The sequence below is a fragment of the Oncorhynchus mykiss genome, chromosome 26 (genome assembly GCF_057628025.1).
Source record: "Oncorhynchus mykiss isolate SJ-2025 chromosome 26, ASM5762802v1, whole genome shotgun sequence".
Lineage (NCBI taxonomy): Eukaryota > Metazoa > Chordata > Actinopteri > Salmoniformes > Salmonidae > Oncorhynchus > Oncorhynchus mykiss.
Genome location: NC_143047.1, coordinates 27022794 through 27047137, shown reverse-complemented (window position 1 = coordinate 27047137; position 24344 = coordinate 27022794). Strand labels below are relative to the sequence as shown.

The window sequence follows — 24344 nt, the reverse complement described above, 5'->3', positions numbered from 1 at the left end:
GTGAATGTATAAAACAAGCTGCCTGTAGTAGCAGAGCAGGTAAGACGTTGCTACTTATTGTGAATGGATGAAACAAGCCGCCTGTAGTAGCAGAGCAGGTCAGAAGTTGCTACTTATTGTGAATGGATGAAACAAGCCGCCTGTAGTAGCAGAGCAGGTCAGAAGTTGCTTCTTATTGTGATTGGATGAAACAAGCTGCCTGTAGTAGCAGAGTAGGTCAGAAGTTGCTACTTATTGTGAATGTATAAAACAAGCTGCCTGTAGCAGCAGAGCAGGTCAGAAGTTGCTATTTATTGTGAATGGATCAAACAAGCTGCCTGTAGTAGCAGAGCAGGTCAGAAGTTGCTACTTATTGTGAATGGATCAAACAAGCTGCCTGTAGTAGCAGAGCAGGTCAGATGTTGCTACTTATTGTGAACGTATAAAACAAGCTGCCTGTAGTAGCAGAGCAGGTCAGAAGTTGCTACTTATTGTGAATGTATAAAACAAGCTGAATGTAGTAGCAGAGCAGGTCAGAAGTTGCTACTTATTGTGAATGGATAAAACAAGCTGCCTGTAGTAGCAGAGCAGGTCAGAAGTTGCTACTTATTGTGAATAGATCAAACAAGCTGCCTGTAGTAGCAGAGCAGGTCAGAAGTTGCAACTTATTGTGAATGGATAAAACAAGCTGCCTGTAGTAGCAGAGCAGGTCAGAAGTTGCTACTTATTGTGAATGGATCAAACAAGCTGCCTGTAGTAGCAGAGCAGGTCAGAAGTTGCTACTTATTGTGAATGGATGAAACAATCTGCCTGTAGTAGCAGAGCAGGTCAGAAGTTGCTACTTATTGTGAATGGATAAAACAAGCTGCCTGTAGTAGCAGAACAGGTCAGAAGTTGCTACTTATTGTGAATAGATAAAACAAGCTGCCTGTAGTAGCAGAACAGGTCAGAAGTTGCTACTTATTGTGAATGGATAAAACAAGCTGCCTGTAGTAGCAGAGCAGGTCAGAAGTTGCTACTTATTGTGAATGGATCAAACAAGCTTGCCCACACTGTTTACATCATAGAGAACATCACATCCAACATTATCCATAATGTACGTAAAAACATATAATAACCTATAAATAACATTTTAAGGGAAATGCTACTGAAGAAGTTACATAAATTACTTGGCATCATCAGAATGTAAGCCTGGGTTCCCGCTGTGTCATCTCCTCCACCTCTTCTCGGCTGAGCTCATTACCTCTCAACCTAGAAAGAAAACAATTATTCACGTAACTCTAATTTACTGTCTTTGGATTAGAGACCTTCTTAAGTGATTTGAGATCCAATCTTCACATGTATTGAGAGGTATGGCGAGGCATAGGAGACTACAGCATACTATACTGTATGTATAGGACATGACACTTTGTAAATGACATGATCAAAGTATTATGTTAACATACCACACTGCCTTCACACTAGTGTTGCTTTCAAGAGCCAGTATTAGACACTCCACACCTGTTCTTGTGATGCAGTTTTTGGTTAACCTGTGGAGGGCATGAGAGAGCAGGGTGAAAGATGTGTTTAGTACAACCACAAATCTATTGCACAACCACAACTATCAAAATGTCAGTTGAGGCTAAACGTAATGTGGGTGGCTGCAAAGTCTTTTTCACTATTCAGGATGTGCTATCAATATACTCACCACAGCTCCTCTAGCGTATTGTTCTTGATGAGTGGGGCAAGAGCACATGCTCCTGCACTGCCAACACCATTGTCTACCAGGCTGCCATGAAACATACATCTGATAGTAAGATTTATTCCTATGTTGAAGTACTTTAATGATAACAGGGATGTCTGGACATATTACTGGGGGAGAGACTGAGGTTCAATCGGTCACTACAGTTCTTGGGATAGGAAGCAGACTACCCTATCTCTCTGAGAATGACAAAGTTGTTTTTATGCCTATCACGATGCTGTAATAATATATCTGTATTAGCTATTGCTATGTGAGGTAACATTGTACAGTATCTTATATGTTGAGAGTTGAAAAATATCCTCACTTTAGAGAGAGAAAATTCTGCTTTATCTTCAGGAGCGAAGCACTCTGTGCAGGCATCCGTTAGCTTGTTGTTGAATAGCCTTTCAGAGATATTAATCAAGATCAATAAAGGTTATTCATCAGTTTTTACATCTGCATATTTGACTTAGAACATTTACAGCCACCATGGCCTAGCTATAGGTCTCCTGACAGTGGAAAATAGATTTGGCCATACTCATGCAATCTTCTGAAAGCGCTCACACTGGATGCCTTTTTCAATCAATTTGCAGATTCCCTCATCTGATATGTTATTGTGTCTCAGGCTGAGGGAGTGAAATAAAACAAATCGTATTATTAGGCCTTAGTTTAGTGTCCTGTGTATTATGTTACTGGCACAAGGTAATGCTAAAATAATCCCATAGTGATTGCCATGATAAATACACTTACTATACAGAGTGGCAGACATGCAGGCAAGGCAGCAGCTGCTCCACCCCAACGTCTCCTACATAGTTGTAGTCTAGCTGAAGCCCCACAGGGCTTCTAAGGTGCTGGAGCACGTAGGCCAGTGCAGTACACTCCCCAGGGCCTATGTTACAATAGGTCAGCTTCAGGTGTTCCACCTCTAGCTTAGCCATAGTGTCTCTGGCGATCCTGCTGTCCTGCATCTCATGGATGCACTTGATGAGCCACACGAAGCCCGGCATGGCGTGCATGCTCTTCTTCTCCCCCTCCACGGGCCGAGGGATGGATTTAAAGTGCTTCTGTATGCCTTTGGACAGGCACCACCTGCTTGGACTTCCTGTCCAGAGTGGGCCCAGGGCAGGAGAGGAGCAGGAGGCTATGGTGGCGCTGAGACAAGAGCCCAGACACAAAAGTAGCTGTTATTTGGAGGTTTGGGGTCTCTGCTGCCGTATTGGCCTCCTTCAAGGCCCCTTCTTGTTGGGTCAAGCAGTGCCCCAGACACGCTCTGTGAAAGCCAGGCTGTTGCTGCCTGTCCTGGGGCTGAAAGAGCTTAGGGATGGTGGAGCGGTCCGAGTTATTGTTCAGGACAATGTAAAGAGCAGCAAAGAAGCACTGCATGGTAATGTGCAGGAATTTGAATTGGTTGCAGTTACTGGAGGAGGAGAGGTCTTTACTACGGACGAGGAACCCCATGCAGATATCTTCCTCGGTCACCCCACACTTCTTTTTTTTTGTTATACTTTGTTTTTATTGTAGGAACACAAAGAAAGTACAAATAAAGTCAAATAAAAAAACAACAAAAAAAGATCTGTCAGTTACAGTGCACTTCATACATTCATCATCATATCATCATATTAGTTACATTGACATCTTTGAATTAGACCTTTTCCAAGTACGAAACCCATTTCTCCTAGTATTCTTGACCTCTCTCCTGTTGAGTTCTTAAAGGTCATACGCTCCATGTGGTGTATTTCTTCTACAATGTCTATGCATTGTGTCACTGTGGGAGGGTCTTTTTGTAACCATTTCCTAGTGATAGCCTTTTTACTGGCTGCCAGTAGGACCTTCAAGAGGTACGTTTCTCTATTGTGTAAGTTATCAGGTATTTTACCCATGTGAAATTAATGGGTGAATTAACATTAACAAATTAATGTTTGTTCTATGTCAAATCCCATCATTTTTCCAATGTTAGATCTTATTTCTCCCCAGTAACTTTCGATTGCGGGGCACGTCCAAAAGATATGAGAGTGGTCTGCCCTCAATAGACCGCATTCTCTCCAACAAGAGTGTAGTGAGCCAGTCTGTTTTGATTTCAGTTTAGGTGTTATGAAGAAACGTATAACATTCTTCCAACAGAATTCTCTCCGTGACCTTGAGTTGGTGGAGCTTTGTTGAGTCTCTAATAGAGGTCGACTGATTATTATTTTTCAATGCCGATACCGATACCGATTTGTATTTATGTATTTGTAATAATGACAATTACAACAATACTGAATGAACACTTATTTTAACTTAATATAATACATCAATAAAATCAATTTAGCCTCAAGTAAATAATAAAACATGTTAAATTTGGTTTAAATAATGCAAAAACAAAGTGTTGGAGAAGAAAGTAAAAGTGCAATATGTGCTATGTAAGAAAGCTAACGTTTCAGTTCCTTGCTCAGAACATGAGAACATATGAAAGCTGGTGGTTCCTTTTAACATGAGTCATCAATATTCCCAGGTAAGAAGTTTTAGGTTGTAGTTATTATAGGAATTATAGGACTATTTCCCTCTATACCATTTGTATTTCATTAACCTTTGACTATTGGATGTTCTTATAGGCACTTTAGTATTGCCAGTGTAACAGTATAGCTTCCGCCCTTCTCCTCGCTCCTCCCTGGGCTCGAACCAGCAACACCACAACAACAGCCACCATCGAAGCAGCGTTACCCATGCAGAGCAAGGGAAACAACCACCCCAATGCTCAGAGCGAGTGACGTTTGAAACGCTATTAGCGCGCGCTAACTAGCTAGCCATTTCACTTCGGTTACACCAGCCTCACCTCGGGAGTTGATAGGCTTGAAGTCATAAACAGCGCAATGCTTGACGCACAACGAAGAGCTGCTGGCAAAACACACGAAAGTGCTGTTTGAATGAATGTTTATGCACCTGCTTCTGCCTACCACCGCTCAGTCAGATACTTAGATACTTATATGCTTGTATGCTCAGTCAGATTATATGCAACGCAGGACACACTAGATAATATCTAGTAATATCATCAACCATGTGTAGTTAACTACTGATTATGATTGATTGTTTTTTATAAGATAAGTTTAATGCTAGCTAGCAATTTACCTTGGCTTACTGTATTCACGTAACAGGCAGTCTCCTTGTGGAGTGCAATGAGAGAGAGGCAGGTCGTTATTGCGTTGGACTAGTAAGGTAAGGTTGCAAGATTGGATCCCCCGAGCTGACAAGGTGAAAATCTGTAAATCTGAAAGAGGCAGTTAACCCACCGTTCCTAGGCCATCATTGAAAATAATAATGTGTTCTTAAACTGACTTGCCTAGTTAAATAAAAGTATACATAAAAAAAAGAAATCGGCAAATCGGCGCCCAAAAATACCGATTTCCGATTGTTATGAAAACCTGAAATCGGCCCTAATTAATCGGCCAATCCGATTAATCGGTCAACCTCGAGTCTCTAATATGTTCAACCATGTTTCATCAGTTATTTCAATGTTAAATTCCTCCTCCCATTTCTTTTAAATATAGTTTGTGGAATGTTTCTTTGAGGGTTGAATACCCAAGTAGAGATTTGAAATAGTTTTTTTGTTACTCCCCAAGTTGTATGCGTTAGTGAATACTTGGATTAATTTTGGAGGTGCTCGAGGGTCAGTCACTTTTATCTCCCTTGTTTATCCAAGCCATGTTTTTTACTTAGGTCCTGGAAGTTATCTAGGTTCCCATTCCTTAGAATTGTACTGAATGATATGATGCCTTTCTACGTCCATTGTTTAAACCTGCTGTCCTGAGTTGCAGGGATGAAGCTGGGGTCGTATGCGGGCCAACTCAGCAGTTTGATCTCTCTGTCTAAATTATTTTCCTTAACTACCCTAAACCATGTCTTCAGAAAGATATTAATCCACTGATTTTGTCTATTGTATATTTATTTTACCATGTCCTTATTTCCCAAAACTGACTGTATGGGTATCTCTGTCAAAGTAGTCTCAATCTTTCCATTTGGATTCGTATTCTGAATTGCACCAACACACCCTGAGGTCTCAATTGGGCTGACACATAATCATCTTTTAGGTTTGGTAAGGCCATACCCCCACAGTTTTTTGGTAACTGTAATGTTGTATATCTAGTTCTTGGTCTCTTACTGTTCCAGATAAACCTTGATATCCGTTTATCCTATTCCCTAAACTGTTTAGGCAGGATTTCTATGGGCAGTGACTGGAACATATACAGTAACCTTGGCAGGATGTTCATTTTGATTGTTTCAATTCTACTACTAAGATCTAAGGGAAGTGAATTCCACTTGTCTAGGTCATCATATATTTTCTTGTTAATGTGATCGTAATTCATGCAATAAAGTTTGGGTGTATCTTTTGGTAAATTTACTCCCAGATATTTAATGGATGAGGAGGTCCAGGTGAAGTTATACCTACTCTTCAGCTCTTCCTGTGGGGTATAATTATATACTAGGGCTTGTGTACGTTAAGCACATACCCTGAATATGTTCCAAATGTTTGTAAAACATCCATCAATCTAGGTACACTTGAGCCTGGGTCTTCAAGGAATAAAAGAATGTCATCAGCAGACATGCATATCTTATGTTCACTGCCTCTTATTGTTATTCCTTCTGAGGTTGGGTCCTGTCTTATTGCCTGTGCTAATGGTTCGAGGTACAAGGAGAAGAGCGCGGGTGAAAGATTACAGCCTTGTCTTGCCCCTCGCTCAAATTTTATCGTTCGTGTCAAATGTCCATTTATCTTTATTCTAGCGGTCAGACATGAATATAGTGTTTTTATGCACTGTATCACTTCTTTGTTGAAACCAAATCTTTCCATAACTTGGAATAGGTAATCCCATCCCACTGAATCAAATGTTTTTTCTGCATCTAGGCTGATTAATGTTGCACTTATCTTATTCTGAGTAATGTGGTCCGTGACATGTAGTGTTCTCCTTATATTGTCCTGTGTCTGCCTATTTTGTATGAAACCAGTTTGATCTCTGTCAATCAATTCTGGGATTCTGTTCTCCATTCTTTTGGCTATTATTGATGCATATAGTTTATAATCTGTGTTAAGAATTTGGATGTGATCTTTTTTGTTTTTGGGTCTTTTATTTTGAAAATGGTATTCTGTGCTTGTTGTTCCCTGAGTCTCCATGCTAGTAATTTGGTTGCCTTTGAGCCTGCTTCATAATATCATTGTTTCAGGAACCTAAGCTTTTTCTCTACTTCTTCTCTATAAATCTGGTCAATTTCCTGTTTTACCTTTTAAATCTCTTGTAATATAAGAGGGTCTTTGTATTGACTATGAGATCGTTCTAAGTTTCTTAGGGTTTCCTGTAATTTCAGCAGTTTCTGTGCTTTAATATTTTTCTTGAGAGATGATGTGGCTATGATCTTCCCTCTAATAACCGCCTTAGCTGCATCCCACAATATAGCAGGAGATACTTCCCCATTATCATTATTCTCCAGATAGATGTTCAATTCTGTCTTTATTTATTCCTTGAATGCTGGATCATTCAGCATGCTTGTATTAAGTCTCCATATAGTATTTCTTGGTTTGCTATCAAGGTGTAGAGTTAGGTAAACTCCATTATGATCTGATAAGTCGCTCTGCCCGATCCTACAATCCTTAAGCCTGTGTCTATCTGCACTCTACATAAAAAAGTAGTCTAACCTGGAGTATTCCGTGTGGCGAGCTGAGTAAAAAGTATATTCCTTATCGGTCTTGTGGGTGTCATGCCATACATCGAGCAGTCCTAGATCCTGCAGTATCCGATTGATCTTTTTGGCAACTAGGCTCATTTTCCTATTTTGGTTTGTGCTGTCCAATTTTGAGTTTAGAATTGTGTTAAAGTCATGTCACTCCCTGGGGGTGCATATACATTAAATAATGTAACTTCCTTGTTATCCAGTTTACATTTAACAAGTATAAATCTACCCACCTTGTCTTTTATTTCTGACATAAACTCAAACTTAACTGAATTTGGGATCAAGATTGCAACTCCCCTTCTACCCATTTTGTAAGAAGAAAAAAAAGTGTTCCTATATCCCATTTTCTTGAGTTTCTTGTGTTCAGGTGTGGATAAGTGAGTTTCCTGCCAGAATAGTATGTCAGCTCTCTCCCGTTTCATCTTTGCTATAACCTTACTTCTCTTGACGGCACTCCCCAGTCCATTTACATTGAGACTTCTGACCTTAAATTCCAGATGATGCATCGATATAAATAAAAAAAAACTGTGCACCATATCTGCCTGCTTATCATGAACCTAAAAATGAATGAAAAATCAAGAACGATAATAAAGTAAACCAAAGTAGGAAAATATTTTGGTATTTGGACTCCCATGTCAGAGGACTGTCTCTTGCCTCTGGGGTTTGAGGAGATGAACCTGTCCGCAGGAGGGGCCCCTCGCTCAGATATGAAAATGTGTGACGTAGTCACAAACAAGACCTGGTGGAACCGAAAATAATAAGGGCGTCTATTTTGTCGCTTATACACATCGGCTAATTACAAGTGAAAACTATATCGGTCATGCTTGCATATCATGAATCCTCCCCTTGATATGACGTTTTGTCACCCCGTTGTCAATGTGTCATTAATCCTTAGCTAATATATATGTTATTAACATGATGCTACTTAGTGTGTTCGTAAAGAACACATGCTTTTGGCTACTCACCCTTGTTCAGCATTGGGGGAAAATAGGGGATATATTTTACCTATTGCAATGTCAATCGTAACAACCCAAAGTCTTAACAGCTCGCGGTAACTATTAATTCTGTTAAATCTGATTCAGTGTCTTACATCTTCCCGTTGGAAATGCCTGAGTCTCTCTCGGATGTGAACGTTCTCTTGCCGAGATGGTTTCCCTCTTTCTCCATGACCCTGCTTGTCAACAGTGATCCATGGGAGAGCTTGCTTGAGTCTTTCCGCTGGTGATGTCGCCTTTCTCCTGGCGGTATACTCCACTGGGAAGCCCCTTGACTTCAGGTCCTCAGCCGCCTCGTCTGCATGCTTGTATGTAACCAAGTTGTGTAATATCATTGTGCTCTACATCATACCAGGCATGTAGACATAAATAAAGCTGTTATACTGGTCTCAGGGTGCGGTTGGTTACCTGTTGTGAGGGGGTGAACACAAGTAGCTGCACTTCATCGCAATCAGATGGTGTAAAGCTGCCTGTTCCAGCAGGAACTCCAGAGCTCCTTCAATACGGTCAAATAGCCTCCTCACCGGCTTGGTTGGGTTGTGTATCAGAGGATGCATGACTTTCAACCTTCGTCTCTCCCGTACGGGAGTTGTAGCGATGAGACAAGATAATAGCTACTAAAAGAATTGGATACCACGAAATTGGGGAGAAAAAGGGGTAAAATTCAGAAAATTAAAAAATTAAAAAATGATCTGAATCTATGTAATGATCTGTATCTTTGCAATGATTTGAATCTATGTAATGATCTGTATCTATGTAATGATTTGTATCTTTGCAATGATTTGAATCTATGTAATGATCTGTATCTATGTAATGATCTGTATCTTTGCAATGATTTGAATCTATGTAATTATTTGTATCTCTGTAATGAATTGTATCTATGTAATTATTTGTACACTGAATGAATGAAATATTCTTATTAAATACTTTTTTCTTTACATAGTTGAATGTGCTGACAACAAAATCACACAAAAATTATCAATGGAAATCAAATTTATCAACCCATGGAGGTCTGGATTTGGAGTCACACTCAAAATTATATGTGGAAAACCACAGGCTGATCCAACTTTGATGTAATGTCCTTAAAACAAGTCAAAATGAGGCTCAGTAGTGTGTGTAGTTTCCACGTGCCTGTATGACCTCCCTACAATGCCTGGGCATGCTCCTGATGAGGTGGCGGATGGTCTCCTGAGGGATCTCCTCCCAGACCTGGACTAAAGCATCCGCCTGGACAGTCTGGACAGTCTGTGGTGCAACGTGGCGTTGGTGGATGGAGTGAGACATGATGTCCCAGATGTGCTCAATTGGATTCAGGTCTGGGGAACGGGCTGGCCATAGCATCAATGCCTTCCTCTTGCAGGAACTGCTGACACACTCCAGCCACAGGAGGTCTAGCATTGTCTTGCATTAGGAGGAACCCAGGGCCAACCACACACCAGCATATGGTCTCACAAGGGGTCTGAGGATCTCATCTCGGTACCTAATGGCAGTCAGGCTACCTCTGGCGAGCACATGGAGGGCTGTGCGGCCCCCCAAAGAAATGCCACCCCACACCATGACTGACCCACCGCCAAACCGGTCATGCTGGAGGATGTTGCAGGCAGCAGAACGTTCTCCACGGCGTCTCCAGACTCTGTCACATCTGTCACATGTGCTCAGTGTGAACTTGCTTTCATCTGTGAAGAGCACAGGGCGCCAGTGGTGAATTTGCCAATCTTGGTGTTCTCTGGCAAATGCCAAACGTCCTGCACGGTGTTGGGCTGTAAGCACAACCCCCACCTGTGGACGTCGGGCCCTCATACCACCCTCATTGAGTCTGTTTCTGACCATTTGAGCAGACACATGCACATTTGTGGCCTGCTGGAGGTCATTTTGCAGGGCTCTGGCAGTGCTCCTCCTGCTCCTCCTTGCACAAAGGCGGAGGTAACGGTCCTGCTGCTGGGTTGTTGCCCTCCTACAGCCTCCTCCACGTCTTCTGATGTACTGGCCTGTCTCCTGGTAGCGCCTCCATGCTCTGGACACTACGCTGACAGACACAGCAAACCTTCTTGCCACAGCTCGCATTGATGTGCCATCCTGGATGAGCTGCACTATCTGAGCCACTTGTGTGGGTTGTAGACTCCGTCTCATGCTACCACTAGAGTGAAAGCACCGCCAGCATTCAAAAGTGACCAAAACATCAGCCAGGAAGCATAGGAACTGAGAAGTGGTCTGTGGTCACCACCTGCAAAACCACTCCTTTATTGGGGGTGTCTTGCTAAATGCCTATAATTTTCAACTGTTGTCTATTCCATTTGCACAACAGCATGTGACATTTATTGTCAATCAGTGTTGCTTCCTAAGTGGACCGTTTGATTTCACAGAAGTGTGATTGACTTGGAGTTACATTGTGTTGTTTAAGTGTTGAAAGCTATGATCCCTTATTGATGCCACTTGTTAAATCCACTTCAATCAGTGTAGATGAAGGGGAGGAGACAGGTTAAATAATTATTTTTAATGCTTGAGACAATTGAGACATGGATTGGGTATGTGTGTGAAATTCAGAGGATGAATGGGCAAGACAAGATTTAAGTGCCTTTGAACAGGGCAGTAGGTGCCAGGCGCATCGGTTTGAGTGTGCAAAGAACAGCAATGCTGCTTTTCACGCTCAACAGTTTCCCGTGTGTACCAAGAATGGTTCACCACCCAAAGGACATCCAGCCAACTTGACACAACTGTGGGAAGCATTGGCGTCAACATGGGCCATCATCCCTGTGGACCACTTTTGGCACCTTGTAGAGTCCATGCCCCGACAAATTGATGCTATTCTAAGGGAAAAATGGGGTGTAACTCAATATTAGGAAGATGTTCTTAATGTTTTGTACATACATCAGTAATGAGTCCATTCAAAACAATGCTCATACATCCTTTAGAACGGCATCACCTGTGAAGAGCTGTGCCTACATAGCTTACCTGTTTGAAAGCAACTAGGAGCAGTAAACAGGTCTCATCTCCCTTGGTGTACACCAGATCTAGTAGCACCCTTGTGTTGGCACACAGAGCACAGCCTGGTACCCGTACATTCTGGTAGTCCTCCCACAACAGCATGCCTCAGGACAGGAGTAGGTCCAATACACTCTCGAGACCCTCAGAAGAGCCACCACAGCACAGGGCATGCAGCAGCTCCCTGCTCTCTGCCGCAGGACCAGCTGCCGGCACTCATACAGACGTAGGATCTTAATTTGAGCCAACTTGCTAGAGCAGGAAAATAATCCTGCAGCAAAAGGAAATGTGAATTATTATGTGGATTATAATTAATGGGCATTTTAGTAGGGATTGTTACATTTTTTGTTAGGGCAAATCAAGTCTGAAAATGCACACAGGCACAGCTCCAAACCTGACACCGCATCATGTCAAACTCATATGGTTTACTCTCTTTTCCTCAGTGATGTCAAGGAATAAAAATAAATTAATCAATAAAAAAGGAAATGTATGAATACAATCCAAAATGTATCACACATTTCAATACGATTGAAAAATACAACATACTTCATATGTAAAAAAGCAGTATTGAACGGTTTATGCAAATTCAGTCTACGATTGGATAATTTGTATGTTTAAGATAATGACTAAGGTATTCCACCCTGAAACCATATAATTGTATGAAATGTGTTAGAGTCATAATTCAATATGTGTGTGACTAGGCCATTGTGTTACTATTTCACAATATGAGCTGAGTATAGTTGAGACATTCAAGGCCAACTGAACTGTCGACTTGTGATAACTCTGAAACCAATAACAGGAAAGAGGCCTCCCCAACCTAGGTAGGGGACTAACTGTTAGAAAGGGTTAGGAATGGAATAGGAGGGACGCCATGTGCGACTGACATGTTTTCCGTTTGCTCCCGTGGTATTCTTAAAGTTTATGTGAATTCTGCAGCAGAACCGTATTTATTTTCAAATATTAATTTGGTGATCCCTTTCCGTAAAAACCAAGACTACTTTGCTTCCGAATGTCAGCATGTCGACCAAACATAAGGCCAAAAGCATGACTTTGAGAAAACCCGGCCTACAAGACCCGTTCTCATCACCGCACCTCTCCTGAGTCTGAGGGCCCGAGGACGCACACTTTACCCGGGGGTGCAGCTTGGCCTGGCGGCGCTGAAATGAACATTCTCGAGGTCATCAAACTACTACGCTCTGAGATAGTTGAAATGAAAACAGAGGTGGTTGCTACGATTGAGGCCAGAATACAGGAGGTTTCTGATACTTTAAAAGCAGATTTAACCATCCTGCGGAACGAGACTGTACCAGCAATCACATCACTCAAAACAACAACTGCGTCACACACTACAACGATTGCAGCACTGGAGACCTCCGCTACTAATGTCTCCGACTTAACTACATCCCTGGAGGAAGTTAAACGCCTAGCTGCGGATTTGAAAAAGGTGAAGGAGAGCTGTGTGAGTTTAGAGGGATTCTCTCGCCGCAATAATCTGAGACTTGTATAGGTCCCAGAGTCAGAGGAAATGCATCGCGCCACGGATTTCGTTTCAGGGCTGCTGAAGGATGTTCTTGCCTTAGATGAAAAGCCCCTGATTGATCGAGTCCACCGGTTGCTGCGCCCAAAGCCCCGGGATGGGGAGAGGCCCCGTGACATAATTCTTTGAGTGCACTTTTTTCATGAGAAGATGGAGATCCTCCGACGAGCCCGCAATACCACTCTGAGCTTTCAAGGACAGAGCTTCTCCATCTACCAGGACTACTCCCCCACTGTTTCCAGGCAGCGCGCAGCTTTCGGACAGGCCAAACGAGTACTTCGGGACCATCCAAGTGTGAAGTATGGACTGCAGTTCCCGGCCCGTTTATGGCTATCTCATGAGGGTAAAGACTACACATTTGAATCTCCGGATGAGGCTATGGCTCACATTTAATGTCACATCAAGAAGTCTTGAACATGCTCATGGTTCAGCAACTGTTGCTTGCAAACTGTGGATAGTAAGTAACCCACCTGTTGTACAATTATGTTTAGATATAACAGGCTAGTCTTGTATAATTGGCGAAACCATTCAGGCTTATTTGATGTGATCTAATGTTTTGATTATCTAGTGTGCGTGCCTTACAAGCATTCAGTCATTTTAATTTAATTGTATTAAGCTTTTACTTAACTCCTGTGTTTCTAGGCTGTCTCGCTCACCTATTCAGTTTGTTTACACAGTGTCTCAGTGACTCAAAATATTTTTGGTTATTTGTTTACTGCATCCGTTTGCATTGACCCAGTAAACAGTAAATGTCTCCCGAGGCTACACGGTTTTTGGGGTCTCACTTCAATTTTAAAAGTTTTGAGTGTAATTTATGCCCAGCAAACGTTCAACGTTGCACACACGTAGTTTTTTGGTATTTGGTTGTAAGCTGTCTCAGCGTCAACTAGACTACTATTATAATTACTATTATTTTTTGATTGTCTTACTACGATTTCCTTACTTCCAATTCGATTTTTGGCTGAGAGCCTTTATACATTTTATTTATTTTCTCTCTCAATGCCTGTTATAAGACTGGGAATATAATTATATACATCTACAAGTGGTGCTTTTGTCATTCCGTTTGCACAAGGGATTCGCCTTTTTTACATAAAAATCTTTCTTTTTGCAACTTTAAAGAGCGGGACTGTGGGTTTAGGTTTAAGACCGCACTCTCACAGACATACTGTGTGAAGAGAACATGTTCTATTTAGGCTTGTACCTCGTTTGGGGAGGTATTGTCTGGGATGGGGGGTGGGGGGGCAGGTTAAATTGTTCAGTTCTAATGTTGTCATTCTGTCTTTTTAGTTTTTTTTCTGTACTTTTTCCAAACATCTACCTCTGTACATTATTACTCTGAGACAAGTTATTCTGTGGGTTTTGGGCACTTATTGCTTTTCCATTATATGCTCTAATGACAGGGTTGAATAACGGGAATGCCCAGGGGGGCCGGAATAATGCGATCAAGTACATTTCATGGAACACCAAAGGGGTTAATAACCCGGTGAAGCGTAAGAGGGTGTTGACACACTTAAAGGGTTTGAATGCAAATATTGCATTTCTACAAGAGACTCACTTGAGGACTGGTGAGCATTTTAGGATGCGTAAGGACTGGGTTGGTCAAGTGTTCCACTCGAACTTTCATAGTAAATCAAGAGGTGCTGCTATTCTGGTTGATAAAGCTACTCCCTTTGTAGCTTCTGAGGTTATTGCTGATCCTAAGGGACGATACGTCATTTTAAACCGGTGAACTGTTTTCTACCCCTCTTGTTTTGGCTAGTGTTTATGCTCCCAATTGGGATGACACATGTTTCATTTCTTCCTTTCTGTCTGCTATGCCCAATTTAGATTCTCATTTGTTGATTTTAGGGGGGGATTTCAACTGTAAAATGTCCCCAGTTCTTGACAAGTCCTCACAAACAAATACAGGCCCATCTAAATGTGCCCTACTTATTCAATCCTTTCTTCAGAAATATGCTATGTTTGAGGCCTGGCGTTTCCTACATCCTACAGATAGACAGTATTCCTTTTATTCTCATGTTCATCAAACATACTCCCGGATTGATTACTTATTTTTGGACAAAAAACTTCTGCCTAACCTTCGGCAGTGTACTTACGAGAGTATTGTTATCTCTGACCATTCACCATTAGTGCTTGAACTAGAGATTCCCCAGCGACCTCCTATGTGTTATCAATGGCGTCTCAACCCCATTTTACTCTCAGATAAGGAGTTTGTCAATTTCATTTCTTCTGAAATCACCTTATTCCTAGAAACTAATTCAACACCAGGTATGTCCTGCTCTACCATATTGGAGTCTCTCAAAGCATACCTACGTGGCCAAATGATTTCTTATACAGCCAACCAAAACAGAGTTAGCTCTCAGCGACTTCGGGACCTGAGCGAGTCCATAGCCACATTGGATGAGAAGTATGCTACGGATCCTTCCTCTGATCTGCATAAAGAGCACCAACTACTCCAATCTGAATTTGATGAGCTTTCTACCAGGCAAGCTGAACATTACTCTTGCGAGCTCGATACAAAGTCTATGAACAAGGCGACAAGGCCAGTAAACTCCTTGCGCATGAGATCCGTAAATCTGAGGCCTCACGTTTAATCACACAAATAAGGACCCCGTCTGGTGCCACCACAGTTATACATAAAGAGATCAATGATCAATTCAAACAATTTTACTCTGCGCTATACACCTCTGAACCCTTTGCTGATTGACTCCTTCTTTAATGGCTTGAATATGCCTTCAATTGATACAGACTCCCATGACCGTCTAGAAGAAGAATTTACGCTTGAGGAGATTGCAACAGCAGTGTCCACAATGAAAAGTGATAAATAACGGACAGACGGTTTTCCAACCAAATTTTACAGGATGTTTTCTGGTCTGCTTTGCCCATTCTTGTCTTGACTATTTGCAGAGTGCCTTAATACTTCAAAGCTACCGCCTAGTCTTTATCAGGCTTCAATTTCATTACTATTAAAGAAAAACAAAGACCCCCTGGAATGTGGATCCTATCGCCCAAGCTTTTAAACTGTGATTACAAAATCCTAGCTAAGCTTTTAGCCATCCGTATGGAAGGCTTGCTGCACCAAGTAATACACTCTGACCAGACTGGCTTTGTGAGAAATAGGCATTTATTTTTCAATATTAGGCGCCTTATGAATATACTGTACTCCCCAGCGTGGTGGTCTCACTTGATGCCGAAAAAGTGTTTGACCGCGTTGAGTGGGATTACCTAACAGCTGCCCTTTATAGATTTGGCTTTGGCCCCAAATTCATTGCGTGGATAAAGATGATTTATTTTTCTCCCATGGCTTCGGTACGGACTTATAACTTGTCCTCTGACTATTTTCCCTTGCACCGCGGATCCAGAAATGGTTGTCCACTCTCCCCCTTGTTGTTTCCTTTGGCAATCGAGCCTTTCGCCATTGCACTACGCTCGAATGATGCCATTCAAGGCATAATCAGGGCGGGCTGGGAGCAGAAAGTCTCGCTATATGCTGACGACCTCCTTTTGTTTATCTCTAACCCTGATACCTCATTGCCACGTGCCCTATCTGTTCTTAAAAAGTTTGGATCAATCTCACGGTACAAGCTGAATCTAGGCAAGAGAAGGTTGCTTTAAAGTGCTCTTTTACAAGTTCTCAGTTTAGGATTGTCCGTGATCAATTCACCTACTTGGGAGTAAAAGTGACAAAGAAATATTCAAATTTGTTTCAGGAAAACTTTGTTGCTCTAGCAGACAGTTTGAAACAATATTTTACTTTTTGGAATTTGCTACCCCTTTCTCTTATCGGAAGGATTAATGTCATTAAAATGAATGTGTTGCCCAAATTTTTATATTTATTTCAATGTTTACCCATTTTTATTCCAAAATCTTTTTTTATTTCATTGGATCAAACATTCATGCATTTTATTTGGGATGGCAAGGTACCACGGATTGGTAGAAAACATTTACAGAAGCCTAGGTCATTGTGGGGTTTAGCTCTACCAAATTTTCAGACATACTACTAGGCTGCAAATTTCAGAGCCCTTCTGTACTGGCTGCAGACTGATCCTACTGGCCCTAGACCACTCTGGGTCCAGATGGAGTCTGAATCGTGTAAACCTGCAGCACTTTCCTCTGTGTTGTGCTCGCCTCTCCCAGTGTCCCTAGGCAAAAGGTGTGTCAACCCAATTCTAAAGCCGTCTCTTAAAATTTGGAATCAGTTCCATTTAGCCTTTAGCCTCCGAGGCTTTTCTCTTTCAGGCCCAATCAATCAGAACATTTTATTTCCTCCATCTTTGAATGATGGGGCTTTTGGCATTTGGCACTCACTAGGCCTCTCCTCGCTAGCCCAATTATTCTTTGATGATACATTTGCCTCTTTTTCTCAGCTGCAGGAAAAGTTCAATCTCCCCCAATCCCACTTTTTCCGCTATCTCCAGACTAGAAACTTTATCAGAGCTAACACACCTGGATTTCCCCATAGGCCTGCTATGGAAAGCATCTTGGAGTTGAACAAGCTTCCTAGGGGCGCAATTTCAGATGTATATGCAATCATTCATGACTTACAGAACCCTTCTTTGGTGCCTTTAAAGACTCAATGGGAAAAGGATTTGGGGGAGGAACTTGGAGAAGACACCTGGGAATCTGTGCTGCACAGGGTGCATTCGTCCTCTTTTAGCACTAGACATAGCCTCATTCAATTCAAGGTGGTTCACCGTATCCACTGGTCGGGGGCCAAACTTGGAAGAATACTCTCTGATTTTGATCCTACATGTGTCAGATGTAAAGTGGAACCAGTCACACTGTTGCATATGTTTTGGGGCTGTCATAAACTGTCAGATTTCTGGGAATTAATATTTAAATGTTTCTCTGATATATATGACACTGTTATAGATCCGTCTCCCCTTACAGCCCTTTTGGAGTACTGCCCATGGGTACCCCCATATCAAGAATCCAGTCGGACACTGTTGCTCTTTTAGCTAGACGGCTAATACTACAGAACTGGAAGATGGCAGCTCCCCCATCTTATAAATATTGGGTGAGAAACTAGAAAAATCCATGGTGTCACAATTCAATTCACGTGGGAACCCCAAACTGTTTAATGAGTCTTGGGCTCCATTCCGATCTTTCTTTAAACAGTCCATCCTCTGATGGCATTCCAATTAAAACTAAAATAAGTCTGTATTTGACCCCCCTGTGACTTAAGGGTTGGAGGAGCTTCTCTCTGTGTTTTTGCTGGGGGGGCATTAAGGTCCATGTGCTTATTGATTGTGAACCGCGGATGCCTTGTTCATCTTGCCCGGGCAGAGACTGAAGTGTGAGCTTGTTTTTCCCAGTTATTTTTTAATTTTGTTCACGCCTACATAAATAATCATTCTATTTTTTTTTATTTTAAAGCATTGTAAACTTTATTTTTGGTCCAGTGGATGGTCGGTCTGTGGCCATGACTGTCTGTGAGTGGTTGCATTTCTCCACCCTTATCCCTTGACTGTTTACAGGAACAATGGTGAGGTGTTTGCTCTGTCCCTGTATTATAGATTGCCCTTTAACCTTTGTAGCCTTCTGCCTGGTGTGTTTAACTTGTCTAAAGTATGGTATCTTTAAAGCAATTTTTTTTTTTTTCTAGTTGAGTATATTATTTATATTGCTTTGTGTTGTCTTGTCTGTGTGTGTGTGTAAAACTTAATAAACAGAGTTATAAATAAAAATAAAAAAAGGGTTAGACTTGCAGAAGATAATGAGAAACTATGTGTTAGTATTGTGGAAAAATACAGCCCACCTAAAGAGAGGTGGAGTTTCTTCTGATGTGAGTTCATGTGTGTGTGTGTGTGTGTGTGTGTATGTGTTGTAAAAAATATTGTGTTCTCATTTTGAAGTGAGACCGCTCTCTGAGTAAAGTATTGATCTATTTTTAATAAAGAGAAAATGTACGCTTACCATGCTGCACTTTGGTCCTTCAGCCAGCCGTGACAGAACTTCCCACCACCAACGGACCAAGCAGCATGGTAAGGTGGACTCCTGGACATGGGAGGAAGTTCTGGACGGCAAGGTAGTCTACACATGGGAGGAGATCCTGGCGGGAAGGGATCGCCTTCCATGGGAACAGGTGGAGGCAGCTAAGAGGGCAGAGGCAGCCAGAGAGAGGAACCAGCGGTATGTGGGAACACGGCTGGCAAGGAAGCCTGAGAGGCAGCCCAAAAAAATCTGGATGCAGAATGGGTGGGGCCAGCTCTGCGCTCGAGACCGCCAGTACACCTCCACGGCCCTGTGTATCCGGTGCCTCCACTACGCACCAGGCCTCCGGTGGCAGCCCCACGCACCAGGCTGTCTCTCCGTCTCTTCCCTCCAGGTGCTCCCTCCTGTCCGGAGCTGCCAGAGCCGCCCTCCTGTCCGTAGCTGCCAGAGCCGCCCTCCTGTCCGGAGCTGCCAGAGTCTCCCTCCTGTCCGGAGCTGCCAGAGCCGCCCTCCTGTCCGGAGCTGCCAGAGTCTCCCTCCTGTCCGGAGCTGCCAGAGCCGCCCTCCTGTCCGGAGCTGCCAGAGTCTCCCTCCTGTCCGGAGCTGCCAGAGCCGCCCTCCTGTCCGGAGCTGCCAGAGCCTCCCTCCTGTCCGGAGCTGCCAGAGCCGCCCTCCTGTCCGGAGCGGCCAGAGCCGCCCTCCTGTCCGGAGCTGCCAGAGCCGCCCTCCTGTCCGGAGCTGCCAGAGCCTCCCTCCTGTCCGGAGCTGCCAGAGCCGCAGCCCCTCAGTCCAGAGCCACAGCCCCTCAGTCCAGAGCCGCAGCCCCTCAGTCCAGAGGCGCCCCTCAGTCCAGAGGCGCCCTCTACGAGGGTCTTCAGTCCGGGGCACGCTGCGAGTGGGCCAAGACTGAGGTGGAGCGGGGTCCACGTCCCGCACCAGAGCCGCCGCCGTAAGAAGGCCCACCTGGACCCTCCCCTTTAGAGTCAGGTTTTGCGGCCGGTGTCCGCACCTTTGGGGGGGTACTGTCACGCCCTGGCCATAGAGAGGCTTTTTATTCTCTATTTTGGTTAGGCCAGGGTGTGACTAGGGTGGACATCCTATGTCCTTTTTTCTATGTTATTTATTTATTATGTCTTGGCCTGGTATGGTTCTCAATCAGGGACAGCTGTCTATCGTTGTCTCTGATTGAGAACCATACTTAGGTACCCTTTTCCCCAACCTGTTTTCTGGGAAGTTAACTTTGAATTTGTTCAGGGCACATAGCCCAAAGCTTCACGGTTTGGTTTTGTTCTTTGTTTTGTTAACGTCATTTTTAATAAAGAGAAAATGTACGCTTACCATGCTGCACCTTGGTCCAGTCCTAACTTAAGTTTCAGCGGGAGATTTGTCTGATTTCTGCGAGATCATCATCTGTCTACTCGAGTCCTGCGAATCAGAATGGTCCACTCAAATGGAACAGGCTGAAATCCGTCAACTCCTGTCTCACTTCCTCATTCCACAATCCCTCGTTCCTCATGCCGCTAGATTGCCTGCTGTAAATTGTGGCTTTTTCCTAAACCATTTAATAACTAATCTATAAACATATTAAGTTATTGTTTCAACGTGAAGCATTGGCAAGTTCTCAAACTATTGTATTACTGAGAGCTATTGAATTATGAGAAACTACATGTGCACGTACCTTTTATCTAAAGTGAAAGTGACATGTCAATGAAACGTTTAGAATTTGTTTAAATCCTGGCTCTTTATTCCAATGATTAATGTCCCTTCTAATAGGCCTCAGTCAGTGGCGACCCGTCGTTCATGGCAGGTGGGGTAGAGCCACACATTTATAGCAAAAAATACAATACAAATAAATGTTATTTTGGTGTCACATATCAGTTTGCAAACAATGTAAAAAATATATATCCTTGAGTTAATAAAGCTACACACAAACATGTTCTCATTTTTGTTTTCTTTAAATAATTCTAGCCCCTTGGGTGCTGCCATAGAGTAACATTAGAAGTGCCCATCCAAGAAGGCTCAAGGTCATTGGCCACAGATAAAATTATGTCAAATCACTTTATACAGTGCCTTGCGAAAGTATTCGGCCCCCTTGAACTTTGCGACCTTTTGCCACATTTCAGGCTTCAAACATAAAGATATAAAACTGTATTTTTTTGTGAAGAATCAACAACAAGTGGGACACAATCATGAAGTGGAACCACATTTATTGGATATTTCAAACTTTTTTAACAAATCAAAAACTGAAAAATTGGGCGTGCAAAATTATTCAGCCCCCTTAAGTTAATACTTTGTAGCGGCACCTTTTGCTGCGATTACAGCTGTAAGTCGCTTGGGGTATGTCTCTATCAGTTTTGCACATCGAGAGACTGACATTTTTTCCCATTCCTCCTTGCAAAACAGCTCGAGCTCAGTGAGGTTGGATGGAGGGCATTTGTGAACAGCAGTTTTCAGTTCTTTCCACAGATTCTCGATTGGATTTTTATTTTATTTTACCTTTATTTAACCAGGTAGGCAAGTTGAGAACAAGTTCTCATTTACAATTGCGACCTGGCCAAGATAAAGCAAAGCAGTTCGACAGATACAACAACACAGAGTTACACATGGAGTAAAACAAACATACAGTCAATAATAAAGTATAAACAAGTCTATATACAATGTGAGCAAATGAGGTGAGAAGGGAGGTAAAGGCAAAAAAGGCCTTGGTGGCAAGGTAAATACAATATAGCAAGTAAAGCACTGGAATGGTAGTTTTGCAATGGAAGAATGTGCAAAGTAGAAATAAAAATAATGGGGTGCAAAGGAGCAAAATAAATAAATAAATTAAATACAGTTGGGAAAGAGGTAGTTGATAGGGCTAAATTATAGGTGGGCTATGTACAGGTGCAGTAATCTGTGAGCTGCTCTGACAGTTGGTGCTTAAAGCTAGTGAGGGAGATAAGTGTTTCCAGTTTCAGAGATTTTTGTAGTTCGTTCCAGTCATTGGCAGCAGAGAACTGGAAAGAGAGGCGGCCAAAGAAAGAATTGGTTTTGGGGGTGACTAGAGAGATATACCTGCTGGAGCGTGTGCTACAGGTGGGAGATGCTATGGTGACCAGCGAGCTGAGATAAGGGGGGACTTTACCTAGCAGGGTCTTGTGCATGACATGGAGCCAGTGGGTTTGGCGACGAGTATGAAGCGAGGGCCAGCCAACGAGAGCGTACAGGTCGCAATGGTGGGTAGTATATGGGGCTTTGGTGACAAAACGGATTGCACTGTGATAGACTGCATCCAATTTGTTGAGTAGGGTATTGGAGGCTATTTTGTAAATTACATCGCCAAAGTCGAGGATTGGTAGGATGGTCAGTTTTACAAGGGTATGTTTGGCAGCATGAGTGAAGGATGCTTTGTTGCGAAATAGGAAGCCAATTCTAGATTTAACTTTGGATTGGAGATGTTTGATATGGGTCTGGAAGGAGAGTTTACAGTCTAACCAGACACCTAAGTATTTGTAGTTGTCCACGTATTCTAAGTCAGAGCCGTCCAGAGTAGTGATGTTGGACAGGCGGGTAGGTGCAGGTAGCGATCGGTTGAAGAGCATGCATTTAGTTTTACTTGTATTTAAGAGCAATTGGAGGCCACGGAAGGAGAGTTGTATGGCATTGAAGCTTGCCTGGAGGGTTGTTAACACAGTGTCCAAAGAAGGGCCGGAAGTATACAGAATGGTGTCGTCTGCGTAGAGGTGGATCAGAGAGCACCAGCAGCAAGAGCGACCTCATTGATGTATACAGAGAAGAGAGTCGGTCCAAGAATTGAACCCTGTGGCACCCCCATAGAGACTGCCAGAGGTCCGGACAACAGACCCTCCGATTTGACACACTGAACTCTATCAGAGAAGTAGTTGGTGAACCAGGCGAGGCAATCATTTGAGAAACCAAGGCTGTTGAGTCTGCCGATGAGGATGTGGTGATTGAAACAGTCGAAAGCCTTGGCCAGATCAATGAATACGGCTGCACAGTAATGTTTCTTATCGATGGCGGTTAAGATATCGTTTAGGACCTTGAGCGTGGCTGAGGTGCACCCATGACCAGCTCTGAAACCAGATTGCATAGCAGAGAAGGTATGGTGAGATTCAAAATGGTCGGTAATCTGTTTGTTGACTTGGCTTTCGAAGACCTTAGAAAGGCATGGTAGGATAGATATAGGTCTGTAGCAGTTTGGGTCAAGAGTGTCCCCCCCTTTGAAGAGGGGGATGACCGCAGCTGCTTTCCAATCTTTGGGAATCTCAGACGACACGAAAGAGAGGTTGAACAGGCTAGTAATAGGGGTGGCAACAATTTCGGCAGATAATTTTAGAAAGAAAGGGTCCAGATTGTCTAGCCCGGCTGATTTGTAGGGGTCCAGATTTTGCAGCTCTTTCAGAACATCAGCTGAATGGATTTGGGAGAAGGAGAAATGGGGAAGGCTTGGGCGAGTTGCTGTTGGGGGTGCAGTGCTGTTGACAGGGGTAGGAGTAGCCAGGTGGAAAGCATGGCCAGCAGTAGAAAAATGCTTATTGAAATTTTCAATTATGGTGGATTTATCAGTGGTGACAGTGTTTCCTATCTTCAGTGCAGTGGGCAGCTGGGAGGAGGTGTTCTTATTCTCCATGGACTTTACAGTGTCCCAGAACTTTTTTGAGTTAGTGTTGCAAGAAGCAAATTTCTGCTTGAAAAAGCTAGCCTTGGCTTTTCTAACTGCCTGTGTATAATGGTTTCTAGCTTCCCTGAACAGCTGCATATCACGGGGGCTGTTCGATGATAATGCAGAACGCCATAGGATGTTTTTGTGTTGGTTAAGGGCAGTCAGGTCTGGGGAGAACCAAGGGCTATATCTGTTCCTGGTTCTAAATTTCTTGAATGGGGCATGTTTATTTAAGATGGTTAGGAAGGCATTTTAAAAAAATATCCAGGCATCCTCTACTGACGGGATGAGGTCAATATCCTTCCAGGATACCCCGGCCAGGTCGATTAGAAAGGCCTGCTCGCTGAAGTGTTTCAGGGAGCGTTTTACAGTGATGGGAGGAGGTCGTTTGACCGCTGACCCATTACGGATGCAGGCAGGTCTGGATTCAGGTCTGGACTTTGACTTGGCCATTCTAACACCTGGATATGTTTATTTTTGAACCATTCCATTGTAGATTTTGCTTTATGTTTTGGATCATTGTCTTGTTGGAAGACAAATCTCCGTCCCAGTCTCAGGTCTTTTGCAGACTCCATCAGGTTTTCTTCCAGAATGGTCCTGTATTTGGCTCCATCCATCTTCCCATCAATTTTAACCATCTTCCCTGTCCCTGCTGAAGAAAAGCAGGCCCAAACCATGATGCTGCCACCACCAGTTTGACAGTGGGGATGGTGTGTTCAGCTGTGTTGCTTTTACGCCAAACATAACGTTTTGCATTGTTGCCAAAAAGTTCAATTTTGGTTTCATCTGACCAGAGCACCTTCTTCGACATGTTTGGTGTGTCTCCCAGATGGC

The 24344-nt window shown here is 43.1% G+C and overlaps 1 pseudogene across 1 annotated transcript; it reads right to left on the bottom strand.

Moving 5' to 3' along the window:
* Nucleotides 1-1157: 1157 nt before the first annotated feature.
* LOC110506121 (nucleotide-binding oligomerization domain-containing protein 2-like) lies at nt 1158-11782 on the bottom strand (annotated as a pseudogene). Its single transcript, XR_016492143.1, has 9 exons — nt 11776-11782; nt 11347-11582; nt 8803-8921; nt 2450-3208; nt 2233-2325; nt 2025-2103; nt 1667-1747; nt 1425-1508; nt 1158-1230 (listed from the first exon to the last, which is right to left on the bottom strand). The product of XR_016492143.1 is annotated as a nucleotide-binding oligomerization domain-containing protein 2-like (transcript).
* Nucleotides 11783-24344: the final 12562 nt, after the last annotated feature.